This window comes from Rhodnius prolixus, unplaced genomic scaffold (assembly GCF_049639745.1).
Source record: "Rhodnius prolixus isolate KJV_2025 unplaced genomic scaffold, Rpr scaffold_1, whole genome shotgun sequence".
Classification (NCBI taxonomy): domain Eukaryota; kingdom Metazoa; phylum Arthropoda; class Insecta; order Hemiptera; family Reduviidae; genus Rhodnius; species Rhodnius prolixus.
The window spans coordinates 34825553-34850039 of NW_027411581.1; the positions used below are offsets into that span (position 1 = coordinate 34825553).

Sequence of the window (24487 nt, forward strand, 5' to 3'; positions counted from 1 at the left end):
CGCGCAATTTAATGAATAATTTATATTTTATTAATTGGATCCGGTTATACTTCATTTTGTGTCATAAATTTCAAAATTTTATTATTTAGTTTGGAATATTTGAGCAGTAAATAGTATGGTATCCTTGATTTTACGTGTCCATGTATTTGGTGGCCTATTCTGAGTGCGGCGGAGAATAGTAACCGCTTCTAACTTTAATAAAGCGTAGCCAATAAATAGCCGAACTGCGACTGTATTATGCTAGAAGTGTAGCCAACCCCAGCTGGAGGTGGCGCGTCCGTACTAGAGCTAGATGGCTGCACGGCTTGGCCAAGGTAAAGAGCGGGTGTAATTGAAATTGTGAGAGTGGCATTGGATGAAGGAAGAAACTAGCCTTCTTCTATGGCCCCGCCATGTCGCTTTCAGAGCGGCATGTTTTCAATGCAAATCACTAATCAACAACTGACAAAAATATGGCTGTGCCCTTAAGGCTTTCCGTTTTACTCCTTGCTGGCCTTTACTTCTTCTCCACCATCTTTTAGTCCTCTGCTTCATCTATGTCTTGAAACTGCCCACTACCCCGCTCAACAGCTCCTGCCTACTTGAGACTTATACTATTCTTAATAAGCCGCAACATTAATTCATCTCGGATTGTCCGCTAATCAGCCTAAGGCAGTATCGTATAAATGAGCCTAGCTCCAGTCCTTAACCACTTATAGTTCTCTCTATCTCATACTTGCCTCTTTCTTAAAGTCAGCATCTGTTATCTAACGTAATCTGTACAAAAAAAAACGCGCGGATTATTTATATTTAAAGCTAGTATCAGCTGCTGCATTCGTTCCTTCTTATATTTTATTCTAGTCTTAACACTGTAAGCTGTCAGAATGTATTTCACCCATCCGGTTGTCCTAAATCGAGAGCTCCGGAAAATATGTTTAGATGATACCAGCAAAATAAAAATGTTAAACCTTGTACGTATGTAGGTTCAGTAAATTACATTTCAGTTTTTAACAATTCATAAAAGGCAGGTTATTCAAACTGATTACCTCGTTTTTGAGCTGTGGAAAGTTCACAAAGAAAATTTATTTAGTCGGAAATACCGCATTATAATTTCGTTTTGAGGTTGACTTCAAACTACTCCCTCGTTATTCTTAACTTAATAACAACGGCAGCGGATAAAATAAAAAAGTGGAAATGTTTTAGTTTTAGACATTTTTAAAAATAAATTTATTTATAATTTACGTAAGGATTTATGTAAAGGAAATTTATTATAGCAAGTTTAGTTTAAGGGCGAAGAAGCGCCCTTAATTGTATTTACGTGCCAGGATATTATATTACCCTGAGCTCGGACTTTCGAGAAAAGTTTACCTCAATCTTCTTCCAGAAGTACCCTTACGCGAATTTGCCGGAAAAACAGTTCCCACTATATGCAGATCTATGTTAAAGAAAAATCGAAATCATTTTCTTTTGTCCGCTAACTTTGGGCGAGTCCTATAGGGTGGCACTCCAACGAAATATGGAAATAGAGGTTCTATAGTTTTTTGTTTTTTTTTTTTAAGTTTTGTGCTGGTGTTCACGCTCGCAGAGCATTTTCTAAAAATCATTTTTTTCGAAGTTTTAACCGGTGAAGTCACAGACTCTCATAAAGCTCAACTTTATATTCAGTTTGACTTCCAGCCCTGAACACAGCTTAGCAATCTCAATACCTCGGTCTGAATGTCATTTTCTGGTAGGATCCTTTAGTTTGATCAGAAGTCCATGCTTCTTAAACCATGTTTGTTTCCAGATATCTGGGTTTTACTCGAAAACTATCACGAGTTTTTTTGAAGTTAACGAGTTAATATTTCTCTCGCTTCTAAACTTTTTTGAATAATGCAGGGCCAACATGAGTTTGATCGATACACAGTGGCCCTTCCTGAACCATTTTCTTACCTTCATTGGCTCTTATTCTTGATTAAATCTTCTCTTTTTCTTAATTTGAATTTAACAAATAAAGTTTGGAGTCACTGTTCTGTAAAATCCATATTATTTTTAAACAGTGACCCACAAATTCTAATAGGATCAATTTTGTCTTATACAGTGGTACCTCGGTTCTCGACCACAATTCGTCCGGAAGTGCGGTTGAGAACCTAAACAATTTATCCCATAAGAAATAATGTAAACTATGTAGTTTATTTCGTTTCTAAGCCCCAGAAATATGCTGTTTTAATGGCCTAATTTTTATATTTTATCTAAAAACATCTATTTAAACAAGAAATAAGATCTAAAAGTGTAAATATAAAAACAACTCGGCTCATCTCGAGTGTTCGAGTTCCAAATGTTTGTTCGGATTTCAGGACAATATTTTCTCGAATTTCTTGGTCGAATACCGATTTGTTCGAAATCAAGTCGTTCGAAAACCTAGGTACCACTGTAATTCTTTTTGTAATTTAGGCGCGTAATCTGAGGTAATGAGGACGCCTAGTGTTTTCTCCATTTACTGTTGGTATTCGGTCAGTGTTTTCTCGTTTCTTGTATTTTCATCATTTACAATGACTTTCTAGTAAGAGAAATATAAGAGTAGCTAGCTGATCTCGCTAATTTATTATTAATATTAAAAATTTCCTGTTCTGTTTCTATTAATTCACGAATTTAAAAAAAAATAAAATTCAATTTAGAAATGAGCGTTCTAACGATATAAAGATAGAAAATAGTGAAATTATTTTTAAGACCCAATGGTGGACTAGAGATATTCGATTTACGTGCAGTCCCGTGGTAAAGTATGGTTCGCATAAGTGACTAGCGAGTACCTACACCTGTTCTCTTCTCTTGACCGTAAAGAAAAGACCCGCTTGTAACAATGCGGTTTATCGCCCCCTAACCCGGATATTTTATTCAGATAGCGTGGATTCCTGGAACAGTATCGCAATGTACTGAACGCCTTATTGACAGCTTATCTTCCTTTTTGCATTATTTCCTGAGGTTATTAACTTTTAGGTTCTTTTTAAATTTATTTAAAGCAAATAATGTCTCCTATAATTTTATAATTGTTTTAAATAAGATCTCTGGATGTGATACAAAGGCAATTAATTCTGTAAGATTTAAAATAAGCGCATGTTTGCCCAGAGGTTCCGTTGGAAAATCTTTTAATGCAATTTTCTCGCCCACATTTAGTTTAATAATTTTCTCTCTTTCTAAATTACTACAGAATGATACCAAGAGTCATAAAACTAGAAGAGATACGCATTCCAAAAAGTTAATTATGAGAGAACTTAAACTTCTTTTTATGAATTGGATGAATGTAAGATAGTGAAGGTCTTTAAATTTGGGATAGTTGGTTAAATTCAGAGGACTAGTTTGGTGTTGTGATGTTGAGTTTGGACTAGTAGGTGGAAGATCGCCAGTTCGAATCCTGCGTTTAACTACATTTTATTTATTTGATAAGATGTTAGTAGTAAAGTATGAGCTTCCGTCCACCAACCACGAGAACTAACGCGTTTGGATGTTAAGCCCTGTCTGAAAAGAAAAGGCGATTACTTTAGTCATTAAACTTCTTGAAAGAAATGAATATTTATTTTTGTCTGTCTCTCACTGTTTGTATGTCAAATAATTTTAGCCCCAAATATTTCATTCATGGTACACTTTTTTTAAATTGAATTTTACGTAAAATACAGTTTTCATTCTAAACTCACCAATGTTCAGGAAGTGTTCAGATCTTATGATGACGCTTAGCACGTAAACACAGTTTAGTAACACAGTTGAGAGGTTGATTTCATCTGTGGTATTGCTGGAGTAGTATTTTAATAGAAATGGAGTTTAAAGAGAAATTAGAAGTTCACTTTGAAGATGTTCCTTCTGTTAAGAATAGTTTTTAGATTACCAAGAATTAGGGAATCACCCGGTCACCATGTTGAATTGTGTTGGATGCATCTATTTCTTGTGCAGCCGGAAAAATCTACTCTTTCATTTAAGGCGCATCGACCCAATCATCGTTGCAAGGAGCTTCTTAATGTACCACCCAACCTCGATGAGTGTTCTCTCGTTACAGACAGTAAGTCTATCACGAACAGTAAGATGTAGTGGCTACTCCAAGAAAAAAAAAAAATCAAGCGATGTTTGCCTGGATTTGAACCCAAGATCATAGGCTTGCTAGTCCACAGCTTTAACAACTGAGCTAATGGGGATTAGCCTAATTTTCCATTTAAATTATTTCCGTTTCTGATTGTCTGCAAGAAAATAAATTTTATTTTTTCGTTTTTTCCCCTCAACTTATTTTAAAACTTTTTATTTTTTTGGTTTCTTTTGTATTTTGTGAGAATTACTTTTCTCAACTGTAAAACTTTGTTCCCATTTTTTTTATTTTTCTTTTTCCTTTTTAAGAATAAAGTTTAAAAACAAAAACAAACAAAAAAGTAAAAGAAAGACGAGTTGAGCGAGAATCTTCATGAAGTTTTATAAAAGTTTATAAAAAGGTTTTTATATTTGGTGTTCCACATTCTATTAGATTGTATAATTTATAATATTAAAAGTTATTTCTGAATATGAGATATTAAGAAGGAAAACAAAATGAATGGTATGTGCGTGCGTGTGTATGCGCGCGCACTTGTGCGTATGAATGAGCAAGGCGATCGCTTTTTAGTTTTACAAGACACTGGTGCTGCTCTAGTTGTATAAAATAAAGGTGGGATATTTTTTTTTTTTTTTTTTTTTTTTTTTTTTATCTTTTTGAACTTAAAGCTGCATTGTGCTATTGGGAAAGAGTGGTTAAAAGGTCTTCGCTTACACGAACATTATAGATTAGTTAAATTTAGAAGGAGATAGAAGAAGAACTGTTTGGAAGGAGTGTAGAGATTGGATGAGGAGGGTGGGTATTTCTTTTTATTTAGTAGGTGGAGTGATGACGCGGCAGATAGATGCAGTTACACTGATACATATCAATAAGGCATTGCTCTGCGTGGTCTTGTTACCAAGAACGTCATTAATGGATATATCTTGTTGGACTGGAAGCGGCACTGTCACTTTTTTATCAGTCAACAACATGCCTTTGAATTTTATAATAATGGGGCCGTCCCCACCCTCATAGTTAGTTCCCTCTCTTTCTGCATTCACAGTTTTGTAGTTCCCATTGGGTTCTTCCTCTCTCCTACATGAAGGAGAACAAGTTAAACCCAAGATCTCTTTCTCTTAATATTTCCATTGTAGAAGTTCTTTCTTCTTCTTCCATACCTGACGCTAAATTGGTCTACCATCCATCAAGCAGCTCACGCCTCCAGCCATTCAGCTTACATCCTATCAGTTCCACACGTTTTCCCATCACTTCCTGGAGATAACTAGCACATCAATGAATTGGAGCAGTGTTTGTACAAATTAGTGGCTAGAAAAAAAAGACAATGTTTACAAATTCCTTTACCATTTACTCAGTTGCTCTAAGTAATATAAAGGTTAATTAGAACCCATATTTTCTTAATGTACTTTTATTGTAAGGATAGCTCTCTCGAAGGGAAGGGATTAGCTATGCAGTTAGCGTACTGGACTCCCACGCGGAGGTCCCGCGTTCGAATCCAGCTGCTGACCCTTAGATTTTCTCTTCCTAGGAGCTTCTTACAGCTCACTGTCCGGAGGCCGGCAGTGCACTGAAAAAAGCTCCGGGCGCTAATAAGCTTCGATGTTGACGCGCCTTATATCATTAAAAAAAAAAAAAATAGCTCCCTCGAAAAAATTGGAGCTTATGTTTAGCAAGCGGTTAGCAAATTTAGTTCATTCTTACACACACTATCAATTAGGCCCCAGTATTCACATTCCGTTTTTCTAACAAAATCCGCTCGACCTGAAATTTCGTTGAACTATGATGGAGATCAATCTATAGATTAGGTAATGTTATAGTGATTGGACTTGTACGCTGCTTAGTGATTTAGGCTTAACGTGCAATTTTGATGAAACTATTGATTCCCTTATCTATTTATTCCAATTTTGAAAACAACTAAATGTTCTTTAGAAATTGAAATTTGGCAATAAACTTCCCAATTAAAAATGAATAAGGAGAATCTCTTGCTCCACTGTAGTTCCTTTGCGCAGGACTTCTCCTTTCCTCGGCCAGGAAGATTATTATCTTTGTCCATGGAAAAACCTTGTAGAAAATAATAATTTATTATTTAGCATTAAGAGTCAAGACATAATATTTATGATTTATTTGTTAAAGGCGAATCTGCCGCCATGCTATTTAGTAATGTGAGTGAGCGGTGCTGGTTGGTGAGGGAAGAGGGCTGGTTGGTTCTCCAGAGTTACTCCTTGTTTTTGTTGCGGTCCTGTGTGGCTAGGGGTTGACTCTCTTGGACCGTGGTTAATACCCAGAAGAGCTTGCCAACTTACTGTGCCAGCATCTAGCGCTCTCCAAGTGAGATAGAATGAATGAGAAGATCCTTTTGTCAGCCGTCCATTGTCCTGTCTACCGTTCTGGTGCCATAGTCGTCCTTGTTCGCAGCACAGTCGTCCTTTATATATATATACATACACCCTTTTGCTCATTCTTAATATCTACATTACCATCAAAACTTGTTGTTGTATTCACTCTTTTTTCAACAACACACATCAACTCTCGCTTCGTCCTCTGTTTTTGTATTTTATTTTAAAAAAGAAGGGAGAGGCAAAAGAATTTTCTAAAATATAGAACACTAAAATATAAAATTCTAAAAAATATTAGTTCCTAAAGTGAAATTCTTGTAGTAGAAGATCATTTTTCGCAAATTCAAAACAAAACAGAGAAATTATATTTGGATAGTTACTGGGTTCGATTTCCATCTTGGGTAAATAATTATTTTGAATATTAAAATAGGAAATATCAAATAAAAAGTTTGCTTCTGCCTACTACTCAAGGAGATACCTTTATGAAAAGAACATTGCCATAATTAAAGAACTTAAAGTAATATACAAACTCCATTAATAAAACTTAAAAACTGATTCCTCAGAAATTAGCCGAAATCGCGATTTCAATCCGATTCATCTTCAAAATACTCCTTACCCCTTTATTCTGGAACCTCTGCTCAAAGAAGATCTTACTAATAGGACTTCCTACCCTCACTTTCTTTCTCCCAATACTTTCAAGATTAAATCCAGATTGACCATTGTTCCTTAAAAAAGTCCTGGTCAAGATCTCATTAATGACAAAATTCTTTATTTCCCACAGAAGGCCATTATGTATGTATTCATCTTATTTTTTAAATCTAATCTTCCATAGAAGTTCAACATATAAGTCTAATAAACCTCCTCTGACAGATTAGCCTATAGACCAGTGATTCTCAACCTTTTTTTTTGTCGCGGTACACTTTTAACAATTTCAAAATTTGGCGGCACACTAACAATAAGATAAGTTTAAAAGTATTTTACTTATCCATAATACACTGTGTAAAATAGTTTGTTTATTTTCAATATAAAATAAAATAATATGTACTACAAAATATACAACAGTATATGTTTATTAAGGGATTCATTACAAGTTAATAATTAGAACACTTTTAATGAGAAATTTGAGCTTGATGTTTTTTTGATAATTTCGTTTATATTTGGTTGTATAAATGATAATGCTACTCTCATATATCGTCTTCTACATTTAATATATAATTTTTATTGTATGCATTTCTAAAATTTTGGCGGCACACTTCAAAACATTCGCGGCACGCAAAAGTGCCGCGGCACAGTGGTTGAGAATCACTGCTATAGACTAATAAGTATGGTAACAACTGTTGTGAAAATATCCGACCATCTACACGTTCAGGAATATGTGTCGCCATAGAATCCTGCTAAACATTTTAGCAAATACGATCAACGACAATAAGAGTATGCGAACTATATTAACGTTTAGTTGAACATGTCCATATCTCATCCTCAATAGATAGCCGATCCCCACATCCATCCTACCTGGATGATCGATTGACTTGGCATCCACACAGTAGATGGAAAATTCGGACAACTAGGACACATACTGTTGTCTGAATTCTAACTGGCCACAGAGAACAAACTAACTTAATACGAAACTTTGTCCGACACGTAGGTCGCTCGACTCGAATGTACAAAATACGGCCATCCGGACCCACGGCTGTGAACTGTCATCATTTTAGTATACAATGCATACAGTTTTTCCAATCTTATCTTCCAAACTATCTTCATTCGAATTATTCCCTTCTAAGTAAATAATGCATTCTTTCGTTTACCGAAGCGCAACATTTTCAAAAGTCGGCAGAGCTTTTGTGAGAATGCTGCGGGCACCATTGACCTCAAATTTTTGACACTTCTTAAACCAAAAAAATAAAATAAAATAATTTTTTTTTCTTCTTCTTCTTCTTCTTAAGATTAATGAACCAAAACTGTATTTGGGATGGGATTTATAATATGGGAATAAAAAAAAAAATATATATATCGATATAAAATTATAATCCTTTGAATTATGTAACTTGATGCCTCATGACAGCACCTAAAGAGATTATATATGCATAGAGATTACAGACAGATATTAACGTGCTACAAGTTGACCTGTAAGTGAGATTGATTAGGGAAACTGTTCTCTGAGAGCAGCCAGTGTTGCCACCATACTACTGATAAAAAAAAGTATCGTATTCTTCATTTTTTAACGTTTGACTATTCTTTTTCTCTTCTTCTTTTTTATGTAAAAATAAAAAAAAGCGCTCAGTTTATTCTATTACAAATTAATTGATCTTATTTCTTTTTGCTTTCTGTCACATTCTTTCTTTTATTTAATTGGTAAGAATTTATAAATAACGAGAGCTCGGATTTTCTGGTGTAGCATTCAGTACCTAACCAGAGAAAGGCGAAAGTCCTAGAGAGAGCTCAGAGGAGCTAGTCAGGTGTCTTTATTAAATTGCCGCTTCGTAGTTTAAAAGTGGAAAATTCTAATCTTACAAGACAAGTGAGACGGTAGAAAAGAAACCTTAATTCTGGTTTAAGCCCAGTTCTCAAAGAGTAAACTCAAATTCTCAATGAAATATTCCTATTAGTTAAACACAATATTATTTCCTGGTTAAAACAGAAACTGATGTAAACACTAACACGACTAATACTCAATAAGTTCTAATTGAGAAGGTTAGAATTACATTTAATTGTAACCACTTTAGACATAGATCTATCCGCCCCCTATCACAGAAATACCCTTGATTCCCCCGCAAGAAAAAAGGCAAAATTTTTATATTTATCAGTTGGTAATCTTTCACAAAATCAAATAAAATCTAAGGAACTATTTGTGAGAAAATTTCGAAATTATGGGAAAATATACGAAAAAGTAGCATTCCGGTCATTCACTTTTCATCAAAATTGAAAATTCAATCTTTCATTTGATTTTTGGCAAAACAGTACAGTATATGGTAATAGCACTTTAGAGGAGAGAAATGGTGTCATTGTTAGATTCAAATTTTATGTAGCTTTTCAGTTAGGTTGATGAATACACATATACCTACACAAACACAGACTAATTAGTAAAAACCACTACTACGTACTCAGGAGACCTCAAAACGATCTTTGGGGAAATAACTCAAAATTCAAAATTTACCGAAAGTAAAATAATGGTTGCTATGGTAACATTGGTAGACAATTACAAACCTGTACATTCATATTGAAATAAATCTTCTCATTTACTTAAAATAAGATTAGAATTTGGCTTAATAATTCAGGAAGCTATTCAGTAAATACCCTAAATTACACAGATAACTATATTATTAATTTACACAACAATGCAGGTTAGTGTGCGTTAAGGTTCTTTGCGGTTATAGTAGAAATAAAGTAATACCTTGTTTGCATTTTCATTTTATTTTACTCGACTATATCTATTACAGTATGAGAGTTAATATTATTATTTTGGGCGCATGGACGACTGCGGACATTAGCGCCCGAGAGAGTTATTATTGTGCAGATTTTGGTTTTTTAAGTTTTCACCGGTTGTGGGGATGTATGAGTTTGTAACTACAGTAACTCAAAAACGAAATATTTCAGTAAATACGAACTCAATATTTAGCTTAGATCAACACATAGGTGGCCACAATAAGGTTTTGGTGAACTCGGTCGACTGAAGTCTCTGTAATATATAGATTTTTTAGCACTTCCTAGAGAAAAAAAACTCCACTAAGTTTTCTCTAACACAATCATTACTAATATTACCTACAACTGAAAAAATATTTACTGAATTTTTATTGTGTACTTCCGTGAGAGGAGGTGGGTAGATTTCCATTGAAGTCGAAGTCAAGTCTTCTAAATGTACGCACCTGTCTTTTGTGTACTGTTAAGTGTATTGTTAAAATCGAATTTTGAAGAAATTTTTGTAACTACTAGTAGTATTATTATCAATGGAGTTTTCATTTTCCCAAAAATGGCTTCACATCTCGAAATCACTAAAACTTTTAACTGTTAATTTAATATTTGTGCTAAATGGAAATCATATTAAGGCCGTACAAAATAAGGGATTATTGTAGGCTGTATTGTGAGGTTTTATAAACTAAAATGTTGATGAAAATTTAAAGAATATTTGTGAGGTTAGTTTCAGAATAACGCTAGATTTTTATAGAAATAAATTAATCGAATTGAAGTAAATAGATTTGGGAAAAATATAATTTTTTATGTTGAGGTACGGAAACTGACTAGTTTCTGCCAACATGTTGACATTTGGCGGAAAGTAAGTTAATGAAGGTAAAGATAAAGGAGTCCTTTCCAAACCTAAGATTGAAGAACTGCGAATTAATTTTAAAAAAATAATAATTCGAGTTGAATTAAACAGAAATGTATAATATAACTGAGTAGGAAGGGGATTATCTCACTGGTTAGCGTACACTGGATTCCATTGCGGAGGTTCCGGGTTCGAATCCAGCTATTGGCTCTTAGATTTTCTCTTCCTAGGAGCTTCTTTGTTCATTGTTCGGTTATGGACAGTTTTGTCTGTGTAGTGATCTGTATAGCTTGACGTCTAGTATTTTTTTTTTTTTTTTTTTTTTTTTTTTTTTTTTTTTTTTTTAGCGCATCAACAGCTGAGGTTATTAGCGCTCGGAGCTTTTTTCAGTGCACTGCCGGCCTCCGGACAGTGTTCTCTCGTTACAGACAACACTGTCCATCACCGGACAGTGAGCTGTAAGAAGCTCCTAGAAAGAGAAAATCTAAGGGTTAGCAGCTGGATTCGAACCCGGGACCTCCGCGTGGGAATCGAGTACGCTAACCACATAGCTAATCCCTCCCCTACGCCTAGTATTATTTCTCGACATCATTTAGCGCGCGGAAAGTGATAAATTTTCCGCATTTGTGTGGAAAATGAAATCAAGACGTCGAGAATTTTCCAAATTCATTTGTGTGAAAGATCGATGTTGTTCACAGTGTAGACGAAAAATTAAAACTTGACAAATTGTACTTGATGTTGATGCATTTTAAAAGTAGCAAGCAGCCTATTATTTAAAAAAAATACAATAGAAAGAAAAGGAAACAGCAGTGTTTAGTGGCGGATGGGAATGGCGAGATAGAAGGAGCAAGCGACTAGTTACTTATTTAGATGTCTTACTAATTTCAGTTTGTACTGTAATAGTCAGATGTTTGAGCGAACGCAGCGGGTGAGATGGACTGTGTGAAGGGTTGATCGTGCAAGAAGGGGTCAAGGCGGCCGCAGTTACTCGCTGCCGTGAAGGGCTGCAGAACCCACTGGCGGCCAATGATTGATGGTAGTAGTTATTTAGTAAAGAGAGGGCGATAAAGGAGACTGGCTGTAGTTACAAATGAAAGTTTGGTTGGCTCTAAGAAAACTGGGTTAGCTGTGGTCAAGGCGATTCTTTTCAAGACATTCTTTGTGCTGGAATTGTGTGAAGTTAAACCTGAAGATTGTCTTCTATTTTATTCCTTAGTTTGCTGCATCTTCTTAAGTCGTCTTTTAAATCTGAATCTTGAAGTGGCCCTAGTTCTAGCCTAGGGATTTCCCTCAAAACCTTCAGTGTCCAAACATATTTAATTACTTAGAATAAGATGAAACGCTTGCAATGAAATGAAGCTGGCTCCATTCCTCCGCAGGACTGCCCTAAATCCAATTTTGAAGTGGAAGTTATAGATGTGAAGTGGAAGTGCCGGAAATGTGAATACGATGTTTAATAGAAATCGTTAAGACAATTTCTGTATAAAATTTCAAAAATGAGAAAAATTCACTTAGTAAAGAACTGCTTTCGGTTGATTTCCCCCAAATTCAAAATTTTAGCTGCTTATTTTGTATTCAACCTTAATAATGTTGTAAGAATATCATCTAGGAAAGGAGTAGCTAAGTGTACAGCGTACTAGATTCCCACTCTGAGATCCATAGGTCCGAATCCAGCTGCTGGCCCTTGGATATATCTCTCCTTAGAGGATCTTCTTATAGCTCACTCTCTGATGATGGGTTGTTGTTGCCTTTAACGAAAGAACACTGTAAAATGGCCAGCAGTGCACTGAAAAAAAAGCTCCAGGCGCCAATGACTTTACACGTAAAGAAAAATTAAAAAAAAAAAAAAATTATGTCCAAAATAGTATTTTGGAGCGGGAAAAAAAGATATTTTGTTCACTCACGCGCAGATACCACTTTTTTATGATCAACTTTTTCTGATTCAGGGAACCTTGAAACAAATATTTTCGATCAAAAATCTGCTCCGAAAGTTTGGAGATACTGCTGCGGTGGTACTTCCTGCTCTTAAATTAGTCATGGTACCATCACTTTCAACGTTTCGCTTTGAAGTGAAAAGTTAAAGAGACATCTGTTAGAAGAATTTATCTTCAAAAACTAACATCTTCAAAAAAACCACATTGGTATATTCCAAACAGTTCAGTGTGGCTGCAGCAGTTGTCTTGACAATCCTCTGCTTCCAAGTTAGGGCGTAGTTAACTCAATGAGTTAAGAAATGGGTTCAGTAATCAATCATTTTTCAGCCAGCTGAGAAATGTGCAAACATCAACTTATGTATCGTGAATATTATTGCAATTCTAATTGTAAAATTGCAGTGAACAACCTTAAGGATGTTAATGAACAAAATATGTGTACAGATTGCATTATTCCCCATAGCAATACACTTACTGTCCGTGACGGGCCCACATTGCACTGAATCGCTCCTCCTGATTGGCTTTAAACACCCAAATTTATGTACACAAATTTTCAGTCTCTTAACATTTGTACGGAAAGAACGATATTCATTACAGACTTTATTCAGTTAAATGACATTTCCCTCAAACTATTTCCTTTAAATTTGCAATTTTAGTTACACATTGAACTTATTTGAATACGTCACCCACACAGACATAGAGACCAATTAAACAATGAAAAAACCTTTTCCAGATTTGGGCAGCTAAAGACACTACTTCTGGTGCAAATAAAGAATTATGTTAAGAAAATTTTACTGGAAAAAAAAAATTGAGACATAACAGTAGTAATTGCTTTCTTATGTTTCACAATTCGCAGTTACTCTTTGGAGGAGAGGGGCTTTTAAAAATAAATTAAGAAAACGGAAGACGTAATAAGAAAAATGTCTTCGATATTTATAGTTATGCGAACGAAACTTTATTTATAATAAAGGGAAATGATGTTTATTATGAAGTACAAGGTATGTATAGAATATGAAAGTTATAAACACAATGTATACGGTCTGTGTGTACACGTAGCACAAGCACACATAAGCAGCAGATATGTGGGTCTTGTTGGCGTGCTGTCTCCTGCGCTAGTTCTAGCTAGCAAGATTTCACGCCGGATTCACCCTGTCAGTCCGAATGTAACTCGGCATAAATCAATAAAGGGGCACATTCCCCAACTCGCTATCTGTTTATCCCTTCTTCTCCATTATCTTCCCTTACATTCTCCCACTTCTCTTCATCCCCTCTACCACTCTATACAATTATAAGATTCTTAGTTATATTCTATATGGGAAATATCTATATACAAAAATTTGCTTTCCCCTGTCTATTTCCTGTTTGTTATGAGCAATGTTTATCCATCAAATGCAATACTAAAACCTTGTTTACATTTTTCTATCGTCTGTCCGCAAGAGTATCGTTGGTGTCCTTCTTGAGGGGCTCTTCTTTATTATTAAATCTTCTTCAAAGCCGAAAACAATTTCAGATTATTTCTTGCCATTGATTTGCAATAAAATTAACAAAATATTAACTTCTATAGCAGTGTTCACCAAGATTCTGAATTAATACGAGTATTTCACTCGCTTATTTATTTTACAACATTATACAGTGGACAATAAGCAAAAGAGATTAAGTGAATATGGATTCTGGATTGGATTCATAGTCAACCCACTTATGTGGTAGCCTACTTACGTATAGGCAACTAAAGTGTAGCGAACGTCGATCATCCAGTGATGGAAGCCTCCATAGGCCGCCATATTGGCCAGCTGTCATAGCAACTATCCTTGGAGATCGGCATTATACTTTAAAATATCGTCGCGTTAGTCTAGTAGTATTTAGGTCGAGAGTGTGTGATTGGAGATGTAGAAGGGAGCCTGAACTGTTTGTTCTTATAATTTTAGACCGCAAGGTTTAAAGACGGTTGACGTCGAATTGTTTACCGCTTTCCTAGAGCTATATTCCATATTGGTATAGGAAAAAACGGTTACCATACAGTTTTCTGTAGTTCGTTAGAGTCAGTTTTGAAGGTTTGTCGAGTAGTAATTTTAACCTTTTGTGGTATCCCAGGTCGAAGGCAATTTCTGTCTCGTTTGAGGCTTCTATCACATATCGTTTGTTCAGTTGAAGTCCGAGATTAAAATTTGATAAATATTTTTCTTCCTGTTTCTCAGTTACTTTTCTTGAGCAGTTTAAATCAATTACAATGTTATTCTTGTTCAATATTTTGTGAAATTATTCACTTCTTTAGTGTTGAAAAATGTACGTTTTGAAAAAAATTGGATATAATTGACTATGTAGGTCTAATTGGTTAATAGTTTTAAGCACCTTAGACACATTTTGATCATTACATCTGAACCATTCTTACTTACTTTTTTGTTTAGGTGTTGGTGTAACCTTCCTGGTTTCAGTGGGCTGAGGGTAGAGCTGCAAAATACATTGTCTGACTAATCTGATTTAATTTTTAATAATAATAATTATAAATAATGATACAATACATGTACATATCGATAATGTGCATACTTCCATTTACTTATAAGGCAATGTACAATAAATGAATACAAAGAAGTAAGGCAGTTTCTGATGTATCCACAAACAATATAACTTCTAAGGTCACAACTGCTTGAAGCTATTGGCGAATTGGAATTCTATATTGTCAGTTCTACGTAATAATTTCAAAATGTTTATTTGGTTATCCTGTCCTTGAAAAAAGTTATAGATAATTGACCTCTTCAAAGAATAGAAAATTGGGAAAATGAAGACAAAACGCATTAGAATTCGTTGGAAAAAATGTCACCAAACACAGCGTTTGGTAAAATACTCAGCTAATTGTAGATTCTTTCCAAAAATTACAGAAAAGAAAAAATCGAATGCACGAAAACGAGAGGGGACATATTGGAAAAATAATCAAAATTATTAAATAGCATATTTATGGCATTATTATTGTTTGCTTTTAAGCTGTTTATCGATATCCGTACTCGATTGTGCACTTAACATGAATTAATTACATTCTTATCGAATCGAACCACACTGCAGGGCTCAAAGAGACAGAGGATTCTTGCCACATAACTTTGTACACTTTAGATGAACAATTTAATGGAAATACTTTAGTTTATCAAAGCTTACTAACTCTGCCAATGCTCTTTATCCTGTGTGACGTACTTGTAGCAACTAACTACTTGAAAACATTCTTGTCCAATTATTAGATTCCTGAAATGGCTCCGAACTTCCAAAAACAGAAATAAGTTGAAAAGAAACGAAGCTAGTGAACAAGTAGTTTGATGCAGACTGCTTAGTAAATCAAATATTTGGTGTAATGAATGATTACAGTTGATGAGTAATCACTTATCACAAGTAAAAATCTCTGAATTTTTTACTAACTCTCGTTATTCCCACTTTTATGCACACATTGCAGATTTAGTAATATATGTATAAATGAAGTATATATACATTTAATATTAAACCGAATATAATATATAGTTATTGGGAAAATAGTATTGCGCAGGCGCCGTGGAATAAAAAAAAAGAAGGAGGAATATAAAAGGGAAGGTTATGGGAACCATTAAGGAGGAGGGTATATAACAAGAAAATATCAGACAGGTTATGAAGTCACGTGCTTCTTCTGGTGCTACTGTTAGTGAACACGGAAAGAGTGAGGAAGTAAGCGAGGGGAGAACCTGGGTCGTCCGTATTGCTGATGTTACCACGAAAATAACTTCTATTTCTGTTATAAGGATCTGTTCGGAAAGATAAATAAGTGGTAAACTGTAAGGCACAAAAAGACAATTACATTAAACTATTGCCACAAATCAATAAATGGCTCATGTCTATAATCTAGAATCTAGATTATTTGAATGGAGTCAATAACTCACATTACCAACAATGCATAGCTGTTAAGTCTTTAAACAGAATAGATATTTCTGCAAACATGCCATCACTTCATAAATGGACTTAATTTTGCAGTTAAGATGAATGCGAGAAAGTGCAGGCTGGTTTTTTGTTAATTCGGACGTTAAACTTCTCTTGTATTTACTGGAAACAATGGAGAGCAAACCTTCCACATTTCCCAGTTTCTAGTGGTGCTCGAAACGTAGAACCAATGATAAGCTGTTCAGAAAATTGTGTTTCTAGGCCCCCAGCTAACTATTACAAAGTTTATTTATTTATTTATTTATTTTTAAATGTTTAAGGCGCGTCAACATCTAAGGTTATTGGCGCCCCTAGCTTTTTTCAGTGCACTGTCGGCCTCCGGACAATGTTCTCTCGTTACAGACAATACTGTCCATCACCGGACAGTGAGCTGTAAGAAGCTCCTAGGAAGAGAAAATCTAAGGGTCAGCAGCTGGATTCGAACCTGAGACCTCCACGTGGGAGTCCAGTACGCTAACCGCATAGTTAATCTCTTCCCTTACAAAGTTTATTGTCTATCATTTAAATTTAAATATTTCTAACTTCTATAATTTTTGCCAATTTTTGAAAAATAGTCCAACTTTTTTTTTCTTTTACTGCATTTATAAGGTACACATTGAGTAACAAATATTTAGGCATCTACGTGTAAGGGATTCCTTAGCCTTGTTCTTTCCATAGATCGCGGTTTGTCAGTACGATTAAGTTGTGACCAGCCCCCTTCTCACCGTAATATTCTCAAACAGAAAGCTTATATCATTGAAAGAAATAATCGGTCAATGATTTCATGCGTAATAGCGTGCCTGTTTTTATAGCAATTGTGATTTGTGTTCATCTAAAAGAAGAGTAATGAAGGTAAAGACCGTGAACTGTGGCCTTCTGCGAGATAAGACGTAATTCATGTCATGCGGGACACTCAAAACGTTTTAAAACAATTAAAATCCAATCGCAATGCCTTTTATTCGCTATATGCCTTTTATTCCTCAAATCAAAAACTTCGTTATAGTTTGAATAAATAAAGAATGGTGGATTCGTGAATCGACTGACTTCCAATGAATATATATATACATATATGTTTAAAAGATTTTAGTAATGAATCCAGGTTTTCGCCCACTATGCTGTTCGTACTTTTATTCATAATTATAGACTTCTTAAATTTTCAAGGAATATTTTCAATTAATGAACTAACTTTAACTATTATGTATCATTAACAGGTTTTGACCCACATTTTGCAGGCTATTCAGTTAATAATATTCATCATACTTCTCCAATCATCAATGTCTACGTATCATCTTTTCGGAAATGTATCATCACGGACTCCCAGAAATTAGTTCATGGTCTTGTTCATAGAAGATGAAGAAGATGCATTGATGATTAGGCCAAAATATATTTAATTTTACTTATGCTGAACTGTAAATACTCATAATCAGAATATAAGGTTTTCCAATAGGTTATAAAAGTGGGATAATAAGAACGCTTTGAATTCTAAACCTCAAAATCGTTCTTTTATTTGTAGTAAAAGCATTGAAGTTGGTCTACCTGATCTACATACACTCATTGATGATGGTCTAACACTTTTTGCTCCATCACTTTTACTGAAGTTTTCCACGGTCTTTTCTTGGTTTGTAAAAATGTAAATGTTAAAAGAAGTGGCACTCTTAAATCTTTCATTCTTTGTACAAAGCAATAACAGAGCTTTTATAGGGATTAGGTTTTCTTTTTAGTTTTTTTGACATATCTGTCAAACTTTTTATTGCCTTCATTCTCACCAATTTACACGATCCGTTAGTAATTTTTTTGATTATTATTATTTGACTTGGAAAATTGATATATCGACATATACGTATCTACAAGTTCACATATAATCTATATATATATATATGTATAACACATGAGTGTGTAGTTTGATAATATGCAAATGTGCTAGTAAAAGCAGGAGCGAAACTCCTTCCCCTCTGGACTGGTGGCTCCCCAGCTATCTGTAGGGGAACATGACTAGTCACTGACAATGACTTATGCGCTCTTACCCTTCAAGAAAAGTATCGATCCCTGCTAACATGTCACCCATCTGACTTCTAACTGTCATTATTATGTTCTATTATATTTATCTTTCTCTATTTCCTATTTTAGTTTATTTTATTTTTTTACTAGATATTTACTCTTTTACAAAATTAACAAGGTTATTTATTCGTATGGAAAATAAATTCTGTTTCTTAATTAAAAGAAATTCTTTATTTAATTAGTATTGTTTGGCTGTAAGTGTAATTAAAATTATACACACAGTTTGGAATTTATGCGCTGAACAAGTTAGAGTTACCTGTTTTCTTGGTTCTCTTGGCGTTATTTAAAGGAATACACTTAGAAATGCTCTTTAAGCAACATGGGTTTCATCTTCATGTTTGGTTATCGTCTCCTCTTTCTCTAATACCATTACTCTCCTTTTTTTTGTAAACATTAATTAAACAAAGTACAATACCTTTACTATTTTCTTTTTATTTATCCCAAGCAATATTTTAATATTTATATTATTAAGGTGGAGTTTGGCCATGTGCATCTACCTGTTCTTGTCAAATTATTGTCTGGTGTGTAGCTGAGTTCTAAAAGTAGGTAACAACCCTTTGGCCATGAATTGCACGATGAATTATGACTTAGCCCCTATTCTGTCAACCAGTACTTATATAGCCAGCCACATGTGGAGAGGAAACCTACTTTGCGGTTACCACAAACTTGCAATAGTTCTTAAGTTAATACTGCGTTATCTTTGCTGAGAATAAATTGAATACTGCTTAACGTTTACGTTAAATAAAATTATTTATTTAGATTTTTTTTGGAGATTTGTTCAATTTTGCTCGTGCTTTTGCATGATTACGTGGGGCAGAACATCATCTAGTTGTAGTAAATGCAACTTAGCCTCACGTACTAGTAGAGACGCCATTCTATTTCAGCCAGAAGTACCAAGTAGGGGAAGTGGACTAGCCACTTCATCAGGGATCTTGGCGCCCCTGCGGGTATCCCAGTCTAACGACGCTAACCGTGCATACATTGTCCTTTCTTAACAGATTGCACCTGCGGAGGAAGTTGATGTATCCAACCATTTGGGTGCACATTTCCAAAGCTACACTCGAGTTTTAGCATCAAACACACCTACACTTATGACAATTTATACTTTTCTTCTTTTAGCAAACAGATTGGACTTCTATCCACTCTCTTTAAAATCGAATTCTTTATTTGAAAAAGATAACGATTTAAGTAGTAAATCTTAACTACTTAACACTTTATAGAAAAATATAATAAGCATTGGCAAAGTTTGGTGTTTTTCATCATTGCTCTTTTTGACGACCAACCCTTATATTATACAAATGTCCTACTGGACAAGTTCTAGAATGTGCCGTTGGTTAGTGACTATTCGCTTGGTTCGTTGCACATGAAACATCGCTTTAAAGCATTTTTAAAAAGAAAATTTGGCGTCTTTGTTATTACTAATTAAATTGTACTTGTTCTAAATTTAACGAATTATAATCAGTCTTGTTTCCGACAATATTAAATATTTATATAATTTTTTGAAATTACGAGGGTTTAAAGACCACTCACTCGGAATAAAGGTCAACTGCCAGACTGCACTGATCACACTGTAAATTATTGTTAGTATTAATCTTTCTAACGTGCTGTTTAGTGAAAGAAACTGAGACTGCATTATATACCGTATGTGGATAATATTGAATTGCATTCGTGAAAGTATTCGCGAAAGCATTCGGTAACGTCCTTCCCACTCACTCGTAGATTTGTATACTAAGTGATTATGCAGTAGAATATTATTGATTGAATTATATCGATGGGCATAGCAACTTCAGAAATTGACGGAACAACGTTTCTTTTCGATTTCACATGGACCTTCATCAGCTTGTTACTACTAAGTTTTCTTACTGAATGAAGAATTATGTTGTATCACTCTTCAGTCTCATCTGGTTAAAATATCGTATTTGTAAACATCAAATTTAAAGTGGAAGTGTCATGCCAATTCATGTGCGAGACAATATTCGAATCAGAATTCTACATTAATAACCATTCTAAAAGCTGATACTTCGAAACAACTAGATAATTCTATTCTTGTTCGAAGTTAAAGGATTTAACCTCAGGTGAATGTTTGGATTAGCAGATCCAGACTGGAATGTTCCAAGTACCGTACGACTTACTTCTCTGTTGTATGTCTGGCATGAATTTCAAACACTTAAGACACTTTATTTTAAAAAAATTAAAAAAAAAAATCAAAATTGTGTATGATAATTTTTTCTTTTATATATTAGCAAAATAGTAGTTAGAACTTATAGTGTCATCGATTTATTTGACCATACTGTCGGCCTGTTGATACAGGTGGAATCGATTACAAATAGGCTAAATAAAGCAAAGAACCAATTCAAACACCAACTCATAATTTATTTTAGAACAACCTGATGTCCGTACTAGCTTGAATATTGATTTATAACATTTCAACAAAACATTATTTATTTGAAATTATGAATGCAAAATAGATAAGTTCAAGACATTATATTAGATCACATTTGCTTGTTGCAACAACCGTTGCAGTCGCAAATTTATAAAAAATGAAAAAAAAAAAAAATAGATAAGTATGCTTTCTTAGTTTTTCTTTTTGGCTTTTTTTATTTAAGGTGTTGGAGCATTTTCAGTGCATTGCCAGCTTCCGGACAGCGTTTTTTCGTTGCAGACAACAATGTACATCAACGGACAGTGTCCTGTAAGAAGCTCTTAGGAAGAGAAAATCTAAGGGCCAGCAGCTGGATCGAACCCGGCATCTCCGTGTTAATCCGGCGCGCTAACCACTTAGCTAATCTCTTTTCCTAATTGTTTTAGCCTAATATTACCAGTTCGGTTTGAAAGATCTTCGAGCTTCAGATATGAGTATATTTTGTGTTCGCTAAACCAAAGTAATTACACAAATCATATTCTCGTGATCGATGTCATTTTAGTGATACTTCGGAGGTCCTTCATGTTTTACCATCCAAAAAGTTTTTTTGGGAACCACTTTGCTCCTCATCCTTCATTATCCATTTTACATGTTCCTACTAGGCCTACTCCTTCTACATGATCTCTTCAGAAGGTTAGAACCGATACAAATTGCCAATGATTCATCATAGTTCTGGTATGTGTGGTTTCAGAAGCGTAGATAGTCCTTTACTGTGCTTTCCTGAAGAGAGCAGATGGTACACCGATTGCTCCTTGGCATCCAGCTTAAACTCCTTCGTTGAAAATTCGTATGTAGACCAAGATGATTTTTGGAATGTGTTCACTGGTTGAAAATGTCATTTAGGACTTTAATGTTGGCAGACTCACTTACTTCGTCTTTTAAGTTTTTGCTGCAAGAACGAACTTTCTTGCAGATTTTGTTGAACTCCTTGAACGATCTCACTGAAGCTGCTCTGCTTCTAGCGGTGATCTGTCTAATTTCGGCTCATACCAGATGAGCATCAATTTATTACTGAATAGATTGGGACAGTACTGTAAACTAAAATCGATTTATTAACCTTTAAATTGATTCTATAATTTAGCAACTAATAACTTTTGTAAACTTAACCAAGCTAATATAAAAGTAATTGTTCTATGAGATAAACCTCCAAGTATGGTGTTATTAACCGAACTAGGAAGTTGTTAGTGAACAAATCTTAGTTTTACTTTGGGAATCGTACATTTGTTTGTATGCTATTGTTTACTCTGGATACTTGGTCTCATCTGTACCAAGTATTCTCAAGGAATGATGCTTTTTTTCCTCTATTCTCCTACATTATGCATTGCAATTCGTTATCAGTACCGCAGTACGTTCCTTCCACATTCCTGACTTTCTACTAACTTATTTAACCCTATTGATGTCTTTATGATGTCGCAAAGATAAATTTCTGATTTTTTTTTATAAAAGAATTTACTAACTGAAATAAATTTGGCCCTTTCCCTAAAAATTAAAATATAAGATCGAATGATTCACCAACATCTTTGAACAAAGTCCATGGAAATCACCTATTCCGTGACAGCAGTTGACTAATTCTGATACTCTCTCAGTAATCAATAAACTGTGGGACAGCCTTTCCTCAAAGTGGTCACTATTTAATGTTTCAGCAGCCCATCTGACACACGAGCACACACGGTCCGCAGTAACACACCAACACCAACTCTTTTTTTCTTCCACTCTGTCCACTTTTGCCCTTTCTTTCTTTTTATTCTGGCTTTCTTTTTTTTATTTACTTCATTCTTTATTCGACTTTTTCTTTCTTTGTATGTTGTTCTTTCTCTTACATGACTTTCTACAGCAGTCATTTATTTCAATAACGACATTTCAGTTTACCTAATGTTTGGTGTTATTTTACTTACTACTAACACATGCTGATCTATAACTACGACATAGAATGTATAATCATTTCTCTTCTTACTCAACTCATACTCTCTCTCTCTCTTTGAATATTCCCATAGGTAATTCCGTATAAACTTCATCCTTTATTTAAACTATTACCAGATATTCAACAGAAATGCAAACCCACCTTACTTTATTAAACTATCTGAGAGATGTTCCCAGTTTTATAGAAGGAGTTGCTGGCGTGGAAGGACAACTTTCCTCCGCGGAGCCTCTCCAAAAGTGATTCTGCTTGAATGAAATAATTTTTTCTTTATTTCCACTATGTATTTCAGGTGTACAAAAACTGAATTTATGTCACGGTTCTCCACAAAACTGACAATATTGTTGAATAAATTCCCATTTAAATTGAACTGACAGATGTGTGGGTGTCATATTTTGAGGAAAACGAAGCGGTTTTCTAAAAAATACAAAGAACTAAAACAACAACAACAAAAAATCATTCAGTTGAAGGAATTCTGAACCGATTGTAGCCAAAATCTTGTTTTCGAGTCTCAACACTAACCAACTAACCGAACCAGCCAAATTTCATCAAATGAAGTTTGAAGGTTTTTTTTCTTAATCATTTTCCAGAATTAAGAAATTAATGTTTAATTATGCAGTAATCATTATCTCACCTGTGAGTCATCAAGGTAAATATCATGGCCGAATCTCTCAATATTAGATGGATTAATATTTTTCATTTCTTTTATGCTATTTTAAGCACCTTCATTTATTTCTAATAAGACTTTTTCTATAATAGATTACATTTTATTATTTCTATTCCGGAAAGCTAATAAAACCTACTCAAAGCTACGCATTCTCAACGGGAGGAAATATATTAGAATCAAAAAAGTAACAAAAAAAAAGAGAGAAAAAAGAAGAGAAACTGTGATATTAGAAAGAAAAACTGGAGTAGCGATGAGAGGTGAAAGCTGCATAAATGCTCAAATGGAAATGAGCGGGACACAGAAGGGTAAAAGAAAATTGAGCGTTGAGATCCACGAAATGGCTTCCTTTGGGCAATGTTAAGAAAAGAGGTACACAACTCTCGAAAACTTTTGGATGAGGTCAGCATAAAACCAGTTGGAAAATTTAGGAACGGCCTTTTCCAAAAATAAGCCCAGTTACCAATTATTGATCTGAAAGAAGATATGAATTTAAGCGATTTAATTTTATTCTGATTTTGATTTAATTGTATTTTTATTTATAAAAGATTTTCCCTGTTTTTATTTAAAGTAAAATATTATTATCAAAGTATAGCGTATTTTTTTAATATATATTTTCCCTAATACTGGTAAAAAGGAAGTAATTCGTGTCAACTTTTCGTTGTCGAGTTTGCGCCCGAAATAAACATTTTTAGACCTGAAAAAGTTATTTTAGAAAATGGGGTGTGTTAGTGTGTGAAAAATCTAGGGAACCTCAATTTAAGATAACATTTGAGCTGTTAACTGAAGAACAGACTGATCTAAAGTGATTTATTGAGTGGAATTTATTTTACCAACATTGACACGAATTAATATGGATTAATTGAGTTGCTTAATTTCTGAGTTTGGAGAAAATAGCAAATAACCGGATGTACGAATTTCACAAACGTTTTTTACAGTGTCT

General features: G+C 34.4%; 1 protein-coding gene across 4 annotated transcripts in view; it reads left to right on the plus strand.

The window, feature by feature from the left end:
- Positions 1-24487, plus strand: part of exd (PBX homeobox extradenticle) — a 620888-nt gene that overhangs the window by 321363 nt on the left and 275038 nt on the right. The gene's annotated exons all lie outside the window — the stretch shown is intronic.